General features: G+C 39.5%; 2 protein-coding genes across 4 annotated transcripts in view; both read left to right on the forward strand.

Annotated features, from left to right (window-relative positions):
• Window positions 1-12,196, forward strand: part of LOC109031262 (uncharacterized) — a 599,201-nt gene that overhangs the window by 394,117 nt on the left and 192,888 nt on the right. The gene's annotated exons all lie outside the window — the stretch shown is intronic.
• bru3 (CUGBP Elav-like family member bruno 3) overlaps window positions 1-12,196 on the forward strand; it is an 854,644-nt gene that overhangs the window by 351,949 nt on the left and 490,499 nt on the right. The gene's annotated exons all lie outside the window — the stretch shown is intronic.

Below are 12,196 nucleotides of genomic sequence, written 5' to 3' on the forward strand. Positions count from 1 at the left end.
TTCCTCAAGTGAACGCATTCCTGCCAAACGAAACTATAGAAGAGTGGGAAAGATGGAGACGGCACATACGAGCTTTAGATGCAGGTCTACAATGGCATCCCAAAAAAAGAATCGAACGTAATATTGAAAAAAAGAATAAAATTTATTGTCAGCGCAGCCGAAGATTGGTGAGAGGTATTCGGGCCCTGTTCTTTAATTTTTCTCCCAAATCCGGAAAGCAACTCATCATTAGTATAATTATGTAGAGTGGAGCATTGCGAGTTCGAGCCTCGCGCTATCGCGCCTTCAATTTTGCGGATGCAACACTGACATCCATCAAGTACGAATAGTTGTATCTCGGCGCCGTCACCAATGCCCTCCCTTCGCGCCTTCAATTTTGTGGATGCAACACTGACATCCATCAAGTACGAATAGTTGTATCTCGGCGCCGTCACCAATGCCCTTCCTTTCCTCTACTCTATTTCCAAATTTTTCTCGTTTCTGTTTGATTTATTTATAGTGGTGTCTCAAGAGCTGCGTGAGCAATACAGCCGAAGATAGAAAAGACGTAATCAAGCCTCTTTTCGTAACTTTTCCTCAAAATCTGAGCAACACCTTCGGAAAAACTTAGCAACAGAGTTACGCTCTTTTTCTCGGAAACAAATCAAAGGGTCTCATCCAGGTGTTGTGTATATTCGGCATCTTCAATATGCTATTAGCTTTCAAGACAGTCCATGAAACCCTAATTCGGACACACGGTGGGCTTGTTATCACCAAAATCCGGTCTCTAATCGAACAGACCTCGTACAAATCGTAGTAGTTTGAAGTGGTTTCATTGGTTTGCTCGCAAATGTTCTGCGAGATGTATCTCTTTAGACATATAACGTGACTGAGCAAACATCAACATTTGCTGTTTAGGTCAAGAGTTGGATGCGAAACTACTCTCAATGGTTCGTTTCTCTGCGGGGGCGGTCACATCTCAGACCTAGGCAATGGAATGCTATTCAGGGGCTACTCAGGGAATGACCCGATGAGGAATCCCACATTGAAAAAAAGTTTCCTAAATTTAAGGATTCATGTTTCCTCAAAAATTTTCCTAGTTCCAACACGGTGTTAGTTTGGAGGAAACCAACAGTTTTCTTGATCCAAGATAACAAAATTGTGTTGAATTTAGGGAACAATGTTTTCTTAAACCAAGTATACGTTTTCTCAAAACAACTGAACAGAAAACAAATCCTTAAAATTCGGACGGAAAAAAATCCTTAAAATAAATCCGGAAAATCCTTAAAATTAGGAAACGGAGGGAGCATCGGTTTCCTAAATTTAAGGATCCACGCGGTGTTAATCGAAGGAACCCATTCCCTTAAAATTACACTGGAAAAAAACACATTGGATCTAGAGTCCAAACTCTTGAAAACATTGACAAGAAAAAATACTCTTGATTCTATCGGATTTTTGCTTGAATCAAAACGAAATCCGCTTAAATTAAGAGGCTTGGTTCTTGATTTAAGCTAGATCCTGATTGAATCAAGAGTACTTTTTCTTGTCGATGTTTTTAAGAGTCTGGACTCCAGATCCAATGTGGTGTTTTTCCAGTGCCGGAAACAGAGATACAATATCGGTTTCCTAAATTTAAGGATCCACTCGGTGTTGATCAAAGAAACCCATCTCCTTAAAATTAGGAAACAGAAAAATTACCAAACGCCTACTAAGGAGGTGGACGCAATGTGCCGCACACCAATTCCAACTCACATATCGCGCGATTCCTTCCGAAAAAAACAAAAATAAAAACACGATGCGGGAGGATGGAATCAAAGTGTCCAATAAAATAAAACCCGGGTCGTGGAACAATCGTCGGGGATCCCGCCGGGCCACGTGACGTGGAAACTCACGTCGGGTCTCTCAATTATGTTCTTCAGAATTTCCCGTTTGTTTCAAATTTTAATGAAGCCTTTTCAAACGGTACCGAAGGCGGGAGGGGGGAAGGGGGGGCGGCTGATGCTCCGGCCGGGATCACGGGCGCAACGACATACCTCCGCTAATGAAACCCTTTGACTTTAGAAATTGGGGAGCTCGGCGCGGGCGTTTCCTCGATTGCGAAGCTCATATTAATTCCTCGAAAGTCGAAACCCGAGCGAGCGTTTGTTCCGATCCGAAGAATATTGAAGCGTGAGGCTCCGCATCTAAATTCCGTGCGGGCGCGCGCCGCCCCAGATTCAATGATAAACGCCGCCCGCCGTTCCCGAGGAAAAACCTCCTAAGAACCTTTCCATGTTGCCGAATTATTTATTTATTCATTTAAATACGTACAAAAGAGCCTCATCATTGGTCCTTTGGCACAAGTCGAATAGGGTGTCCCAAAAAAAGGTCGACCCTCGAAAAGTTAAGTTTTCTGGTTGAAAAAGTGATCCATTTGGTCAGAAAACACTTTTAGCCAAGTTTCAGATTTTTTGGTGAAGTTCTAGTGCTGCCGCAACGTATATTTGTGCAATTAGCGATCCAAATAATTGAGATTGTTGACGATTTGATGATTTTTTTTTTTTGGGGGGGGGGGGGACGAAACAGTCACGCTAGAACCCCGAAAATTTAAGAAAGTAGACTCCTAATTGTCGAAGTATACAGTCAGTTACAATAAGAATTATAAGTAACAAAATTTGAACTTAAATTTTAAAATGTAACTCAAATAGTAATTTAAACTGCAAAAATGTCAGTTATCTTCTGTTGATAGAAATTCAGGGATGTTATTGAATTTTGAAAAAAAAAATAAAAAAAATAAAATAAAATGAGAAAAATCACAAGCTGTCTCAGGACCAAATATTTTCATTAGGAAATTTGACAACTTTCAAATGCTTGGACGGCATTTTCGATGCTAGTTTCTGTATTCTCTTTTTCCCTTTTCTGCCCCGCATGAAACGTGCGAGTACGATTCGTTGAAAAGAGGCCTTATCATAAAACGTTTTCAGAAGAGGACTGTTAGGTGAAGATGGTAAAAATTAGCAAGGCGAGTTTTGGAGAGCTTGCTCCTCATCATCCTCAGATACAAAAGGCACACGCACTGATAAAAATCTTCTCATTTATCGAAGAAGCCTTTGTTATGTTCTTCTGAGAGAATTTCAGCTGTTCCAGGAGAGCCTATCCCAATCTTCAATCGTTTTTCTCGTTACTAGCATTTCCAAGCTGACCTAATTCAGAAAGCTCATCTATAACCATATATAATCAACCATCCTTGAGCAGAGGAGGGCAAACACAACGTTTCAAGGTTCACAAATCCTCGTTACCTTTTCATCGGTTCCACAATTTTTAAATTTTTTCCATATGTAAAGAGCCCATGTTTTTCTTTTTTTGGAAAGTTTAATCAGTTAAATGACATTTTAAGTTTTTTTTAGAAAATATGTTATCCCCCACCGGCGAAAATTGCGCCCCCAACAACGTTTGTCTCAACTGGAAATGACGCTTTTTGAAAAGAAAAAAGGCAAAAACTAAGAGTACATCAAAGGAAGGGGAAAACTTAGGCAATCATTACATTGAACGTCTTGAAGTGATTTCCAATTTCCGAAGATGAGGTCGTCTAGTTATCTGCCGACGGTGAACCAAGAAAGACACGTATTTTTGTTACTGTGTTCCATCATTCTCTCGTGTACCTATCCCCCATCCCCAAGAAAGTGTAATATTTGTATGAACTTTTCAGAGAACATTCTTGAAAAGGCAAAGATAAATTATCAGGAAATAGCACAGTCCATAGAAGAGCGGAATTCAACGCGCAAAAACTTTTGGAGTTGCGTCGATGTATCATTCGCTGTTGATGGAATACGGTCGCTCGGTCGCAACTTCGAAAGTGTAAAGTTCCCTAGGCCATCTAATGACTTATGATACGTTACGTTTCCTGTCGAAGTTCAATCGTGACGTGTAAATGAAATCTCAAAATTGCTGTGGCAGAATGATGATCTTGGTAGACACGAATCAAATATTTTTTAAATTAATATATATTCCTAATGTATTCTTTATCTATTTAGATTATATAGCATCGCGTCCAAGATATTGGACCCCATGCTCACTCTCGATATGCTTGCCTGCTCATCGCGTCCAAGATCTTGGACTCCATGCTCATCGCTAAACTCCTCACTTCTTTGCTTGAGTATGGATTCCAAAAGCAAGTTGACCTCCCTTAGTTTTAAAATTCATCGTGATAGAAAATCGTAAACTTCGCTTATCTAATCTAACTTGATCTAACTTAACCTTACCTAACCTAACCTAACCTAACCTAACCTAAACCTAAGCAATGCTCTGTCTTGTGCAAAACGGATTTTTTCGTCTTTATTTCACAAAAATTGTCTTAATAAATTGTTGGACCCTGTTCTCGTGTATTGTCAGAGAATACCTGCATCCCACAATTTTGAACGCTATGCCCATTTCGATTTTTCGAAAAAACTATCCCTAATTAAAGTGAGCATGGATTTCAATATCATGGACGCGATGCTACATTACCAATCAGAATAAAGAGAATCAGAGGTACTTGGAGAAAATCTAAAATCTTTTGACGATGAGACGGGCGCGCCCTGCGGCGAGTATGACGTCAAGACTCTAGAGGGTAGTTGTGAAAAATCAAGCGTGATGAAATTATGAAAATCGAGGAGCGAACGGAGCTAACCGCGCGGACCTCGAGACGGCGACGGGAAAAATCCGCGGAGGAGATGATATCCACTTGGAGGCGGTGATATTCGATTCACTCAGCTGTCTTTCAAGTTGAATAATTTATGAAGGAACCCTAGTTGGATATATTAATTCAGTTACAGTTCTTATGAATATTAATATTCATACTTTTGCTAGCTTTGCCCGGATGAACGAATAATTAATCGCACAAAAAAGCGACCATCCTTTTCTTCGCTCATCTTCCCGCCATTCTTTTAAAAGCTGTGAAGGAATTATGAACGCTGGGAACCTCCCTCCGATTATTGCTCTTTTTACGCTCGATTTCTGTATTTATCTCTATAGTAACACTTTACTCTCTCCGTCCAAATCCATTGAAATAATCGATTTTAATCGAGCAGTATGCTTCGATATATTCTGATAGTTCACGTCCGTTTAAATGGGGCAAGCTCATTCGTGCCAATAGAGAATTTGCAGGTGTCTTGAATGTTGTGATTTTCATCTTTAAAATGATACTACTAGGAAAATTAAGTTCGAGGATATCCTTGGTTTCTGAAATGATCAATTATTGGAGAAAAACTGACAAAATAACCTAATCTGCTAAGATACATGTGTTTAGATGGAAAATTCCGCCAGATGACGTCATTAGGCGGCACATTTTCTCTGTTTTAAATCTATTTTTCTCCAATTCACCATGTCAGAAAAAAATTATGCAAGAATACTGCGAACTCAGCTCATTAGGCACTCTCAGATGAAGCAAAAAAATTGTTGTGTGCGAATTCTCCATTCACGAGAGTTATCAGTGCATTTCATCATTATGACGAATCTCGTAAACGCCTGGATTGAACATTTTGTTTTATCCATCTAAGTCCACTGGATTGCTTGATTTCAAAACCAAACAGCCTGCTTTGATATTTTTCGGTTCTATGTATGCGTTTGAATGAGCGAAGCCCTTGATGCCAATTCATGAGAATTACCAATATTGCATCATCACAATGCGCATATCTCCGATGCTAAATGTCCGGATTGCAGGTTCGGAAACATTGTGAAAATTCCCTGCCTGTCTAAGAGTATTTCGTGGAAACGCTTGAAATCATGTTTAATATTCGTGATACCACTCACTTATTTCTTTTACATGGTGAATATTCAACATGGATGCGGGTGGAGTTGGCAAAAATAATTATATTAGAGTCGGTTCCGGATGAATTTCACAAACTGCTGAGAGCTTTTTTAAATCGCACTCGAATCCAACCCTTTAAACTGATTCCCCTCGCCCAACACAATGTTGTGACATAATCGCAAATATGTCTCAATTTTCTCAGGGGATCTGTCGCTTCACTCAAAAGCGAGGAAGCCCAGAATGAAATGAATGAGTATTTTTTAATAGGACTGCTTCAAAATTCCGTGTGATTCTCTCCGAAACTAATTCTACAATATGTGCATCTAAAGCGTGGACTGGTTCTTCTTTTGTTAAGTTCATTTGGCAACCCCTCGCTGGTTTAAAATAAATAAAAGATTTTTTGAAGAGTTGAACAATCTCAAAGAATAATGAGGACTACAATAAACCTTCATTAGTTTGAAAAGGATGCTCTTATTTTATGAGCACACTCTTGATACTGGAATGCGACTGTAAGCTAGATGAGGCTTAAGCGCACAGGTTTTAAAGCGAATATTGTTATCTGCGCTTCAAATAAAGTTCCAATTGATATCGAGTTACGATTTAATCAATAAAAATAAATAACTGCTCCCTTTACTAAATCTTTTGCGATTCCTCCTTCACAGAGAGCGAATTTTTAATTTTATCAGAATAAAATGTCTTTACTTTAGGAGTATCCGCACATTGAAATTTCTGGAAATGTTTATTGATACTCTTCCATTTTTGTCACTTGATCTCAAGCGTATTGATGTAGACTGTCATCAAGATATTGTCCTTCAAGAATGTTCTTGACTTGGAGCTGTGATTGTAGTCACTTTTGTAGCTCCTCTCCTGGACTGTTCTTTGAAAAAACGATTTTCATTGCTTGGAAACTAGGATTCCGCCTTTTAAGTTCAGTAAATTTCAGTACTTTTCGTTGCGCGTTTCGCGTTTTGGTTAAATTTTGGTGAAAAAAAAATGTAGCGAAATGCTTAACTTCCTACCTCGTCTAGCGGTCCATTCATTAGTTTCGAACATCAAGTCAAAAGGTTATTTTAAGAGTGTCCAACTAAGGCGTAAAGGAAACACATCATCCGAGAGGTATTGATTCATTGTGGAATATGATGCTCGATTGCTCGCGGAAAATTGGGAGGCTCGAACTCCAAGTACGTAGCTCTCGGGCTCTGCACTAACAAGCATAAGCCGATTCTCAGCTTTCCAGTCTCATTTCGTCGCTCCACGGACGTAAGGGCGTCCGCCCTCTTGCCATGAGACCCGAAGAGCGTGGAGCTATATGGAGAACACGGCTCACGTGGAAATTAGGACGCGCCTTCAAGTCTGAGGAGCAACGATTTTTGTCGCTGAAGTTCGGAAGTCTCCAACGCCTCGCGTTGACGCTGGGAAGCAGAAAATCTGGCTGTCACGAGCAACGCAGCATTGCTAAAAATAGTGAATGATCAGTTTTGTTTTTTTTCCCCGTTAAATACGTAATCGTATTCTTACGATCGACCCCCCTCCTTTCCTTCATATCCACCTCCCCATGGAATTTTTTTTCAACGTGTCACCACCCCCATTTTTGAAATGCACAGTGTTGCCACATTGTAATGCGGCTTGTTCACTTTTTCATCTTTAAATAAATACAACTAATTGTGTCTTACATAATCGATCGGTTGCCCAAGCAGGTTTTCGATTGGGTTCCTCCCGGAAAGCGACGGCGTGGACGTCCTGTGAAAGGTTGGCTACAAGGGGTGGAGGAGGAGATCAGAAGGTGCCAATTGCCTTCTCTGGGAGGATAGGGGGCAATGGCGATTGGGCGTCGCAGAGCGCGAGGCTGCGCTATAGAAGCGTATTTATGTATGTACTTGTGAAAATATAAAAAACCTCCTAAACATTAAACCATTGAGTATCCACCTAGGCATTTGATAAAATGCCTGATTTGACTATTTGCCTCCGACACATGTAGGTTCTTTCCCCAGCTTGCGAGAAACGAAAAAATCGAAATCACGGCGGCGGCGGGGAACGAACTCCATCGGGAACAGCGCGAAAGTACAAATTAGATGGCATTAAAGTGGCGGTGATAAATACGCGGCGAAATAAGAAATCAAACGCACGCCCCGAGTTTCGTCCGCGAGAGCGCGCACGCATCTACGATCGCGACCGCGCAATCATCATCAATCAATGACGCCGCGTGCTCAGCGATGAATCGACCGATCTCCCCTTTAAACCCACGAAAATGGATCGAATACCGTAACAATCGATTCTATACTATAGTTTTTAATGGGGAAATATCGATTGCTAATGATTGACTGTCATCAGTTTCGAGGCCCGGGAAATAGGCGGCGCGATCCGAGGCGGGTGTAATGAGGTGGCAACTCGCCGCCTCTGCGGATCCGTCAAAATCAGAATGCCTCCGCGCCGTCTGCCCTCCGAGATATTAACGCCTCGTAGACACTCCTACCATTTTTCCTCAATCACGGAGCTGCTGCTTGTAGCTGTGTCGAGAGAAAAATGTAAAACAAATCGGGGCCGACTCCGATGTTTTCGCCATCCGTGATGACTCCAGATCGCTGAGTTCCAAGAGAACCAAGAGAAGGAGGTGAATAAAGAGAAAAAATTGTGCAGGGACCGTCGTTTCTCAAACGAAGAATCGTGAAAAAAGCGAGCAACCAGAGACAATATATTTCAGGGACCCTTATCTGATGTCTTGCCGATATATTTGGTGTGCAATGAAATGCATGGCAACTGTGAAATCTTAACATTGAAATTTTGGGTAAAAATAAGCATGAGTCAAATTTCGAAGGTTTTTCTCTCGAATTCTTGGACAATTGTTGCGGGTTGCATACTCAGTCCCTGATACACCGTTGAAATTTCATGTATCAGCAAAATGATATTCGTGAAATGTCTTGTGAAATTTCATTTTGCATCATTGAATTTGCTCGATGATGGCCTGTACCAAACTTGAGTAATTGGTTTTTATAGTCGTAACCGAATTTACAGAAACTAGCCTAGCAAAGTAAAGTTGCTCACTCCGGCATTTATCAGTCATCATTAGGCGAATTTTACTTGATTTATTTGCCGAAGAAGTTGCTCAGTCCAAATGCAGCTCGCCTCGGGCAAGGGATGAAAATGAGTCGACCCAATTTCGAAGGAGGGAAAGTAAAGTATTGCATTATTCCGGTAACTAAGTATCTCGCCTTGCTTTTGTTGGGGTATTTCACCTGATTAATTGTCTAGCATTTCTCCGTGTCTCCGGTTCACCCACCCATCTCTACACACGGTGCAGAACTTCATCCTCAACAGAGTTGCGAAGGCCCATAAATATGTTCTTTCCTTGTAACTGTGTAGCATGAATTTATTTACATCCAAAATCAGCGTAGCCATCCAGTTTCATTAGTTGTTAAAATTATGTGTTGGCATATAATTAGAAACAAAAGAAACGCTTGGGCCAAAAAATCAAAAGAGATACGTTGCATGCCTGTAGGTATCAAGCATTTTCACATAGTCGATTGTACAAGATATGTTGAAAACGAAACAGCCCGTGACAATGACTTTTTAAAAATTCAACTGTAGGGAACAAGACTAAAAAAGAAACACATTATAATCTATTATACTGTCTTGAATCGCAATACTGCAGTTTTTCTGGTTTTTCTAGCTGAAAATTATCAACATATCAAGGTAACTGCCTTTGTAAAATGTTCGAATATTCATGATGTTGGCCCTAAAGAAATATTCAACTCGATCATGCTTGATTTTGTTTAAAATAAAGATAATTAAAGAGCGTGATTGATCAAACAAAAAATGAGTAAACAAATCGAAAATAAATTTATATTGTAACTTTCTTTTTTTCAAAGCGCTGGAAAACTCCCAGATATAATAGCGTTTTAACCTTACGTCACTCTTAGCGTAGGAATCCAAAATATGCTGGTTTGCTCGTCAGTCATTCTGCACGGTTCTCTTTAAATCCCAGTATAGGCAATACTACCTGCCACCTTAGCACGATCATTTTTTTAAACTAAAAGCTAGTTGCAAAATCTGTCTCTGCTTTCTTTTTTTCCAATCCGGAACGCACAGTGGATGATAAGAAGCTGCTTTCTTGAAGTCAATGCAATCGTCTGTCTGGGACATTTACGGTTGAAAAAATATTTTTATAAAATATTTTGCATCCCTCCCAAGTTCAACAGTGTCAGAAGAAAGTGAGAGAAAATTAAATGCGAGTTGAATGCGCCTCAGGAAGGTGCTACATTTTTTCAGCGATATAAGAAAACGCTTGCCAAGTCGCTTAGGACAAAATTTTAAGCGACGGTACTTTTCAAGATCTGCAAGTCTCTTGAAATAAAATGAAAAAACAAGCTAATTAGACCAAACATAATTAAATAACAACTTAATTTGGGGAAAGGCTGCAAAAAAAAAAAAAAAAAAAAAAAAAAAAAAAAAAAAAAAAAAAAAAAAAAAAACCAGAGGATACATAAAGAAACCCGGGATGTTTCGAGATGTTACACTTTCATTATTTACTGGGGAAAAAATAAATACAAACGAGTCGTAGATTCGCTGCTATTACGAAACCAAGATATATTTGTCTCGGTCTATATCTAATCACTGCAGCCTTCGTCAGTTGGATAAGAAATATAAAGAAAATCAATTTTTTTAAAAACAACTTAATACTGGGTTATTCCTTTCCGAACGATATGATTAAAGTTGTTTAAAATTACATAATTTCATCCTTTTCAACTTTGTTTCTGTTCGCGAGAAAAACGATGCTAATTCCAGTTCTGATTTTGGCACCAGTCAAAAGGAGTGTGGGTGCACTAGCCACAGGTATGGTTTAGTCAGCCAGAAACATGGGTGAACCAACCATATCTGTGGCTTGTACAATTGTGCCTCTACCTGGCGTGAAAATCAGCAAGGAATGTAGTTGTAATTAGTATGATTATTAAGTATGAAGAAAAAGTATCTATTATCCATGTTAAATGAAACTTTACCATCAAAGTTGGCAACAATGCCAAGGAGAGCGATAAATCTGTTTTGAGGTGCCGAGGACTCGTGACTTATCAAATGAAAGCATGAATAACGTCGTGTGTAAATAATGACAAGAACAGAAATAAACAAGGACCGTGAGGAATAAAGAGAAAACTGCAGAACAGCGCTAAACTTGCAGAAAGAGCGGTTATTTTAAAGTAGCGTTGAGGAGAAAGAAACTTTAAGTGACGATGGAAAACATTTCTCTCTCTGATTCGTCAAGTCGAAAGGAAGAAAAATGAAGGAGGGCTCTTATTTTAGCTCTGTGTAAATGACCTAAAATCGTCGCCAAGCGCTTTTTCTTTAAAACATTCCAATGCACAACCTAGCGAGAGATTAATGTAATAATTATTCCTTGATAAGCAATTAATACATTAAAAAAAAAATCTTTAAAATATCTCGTTGTTGCTTAGTCATTCTGGACAGATTATATCGACCTACGAGTCCTCAGACTTTCGTATTGAGGAAGAAAATAGCATGGGCAAGAAAAATGCAGATATGCTGACGTCCTTAAAATTTTCAAATGTTTTCGGTTAAATCGTGAACAGAATTGCCTGAAAACTAGGAGGCAAAATATTCAGAATTTTCCCAGCAGATTCGGTTTTAATGGACCACTAGACAAGGTACGAATTTAAGCAATCTGATACATGCTTCCTGGCCAGAATTTTACGTAAAACACGATTCACACATCGTAAATTACTAAAACCAACTCTTAACGAAGATATTAATGTTTTTATTACACATTGGTTACAAGGAATTTGAACTGCCCGCTCACAAGAAACTCAAAGCTCTACGTGAGTCAAATCGCGCACTACAACGGTTTCAGCAAGCTTCTCAATCGAACAATCTTCATTTCCCACCATGTGTTGTTCGAACTATAAGCAATTTTCTATAGCTGAGCCAAAGCGTCAAGATCAAGGTTGCTAGATTTTTATATAGCAGAGATTGTCATGATAAAGTGAAGCGCACGATGTGAATCACGCAGAACATTGAGTTTTCATGAGCGGGTGGTTTGAATTTACGCATTAAGAATCATTAAATATCTTCGTAAAAGGTTGATTTTGGTAATTTTCGTTGTGCGCATCGTGCTTTACGTGAAATTTTGATGAAGAAACATGTATCAGAATGCTGAAATTCGTACTTTGTCTAGTGGTCAATTCCGAACTGGGGCGCCTTCAAATCTAGTGATACTTCCCGCGTTGTCGTTAAGTTAGTTTAGTTGCGTGACCTAACTTAACCCTTCCGGACTATATTGGGATCGATTTCCGAGCTTTATTACCGATCAGAATTATAACGCACGAGCATATTAAAATACTGGAGGGACAAACATTGTTTTAACGCTGCGGAATTACTTTTTATTTATTTTCTTTCAGAAGAAAATTCATCAAATTGTCTCATGTCTCATGACATGTCTCATCA

Source organism: Bemisia tabaci, chromosome 4 (assembly GCF_918797505.1).
Source record: "Bemisia tabaci chromosome 4, PGI_BMITA_v3".
Taxonomy (NCBI): Eukaryota; Metazoa; Arthropoda; class Insecta; order Hemiptera; family Aleyrodidae; genus Bemisia; species Bemisia tabaci.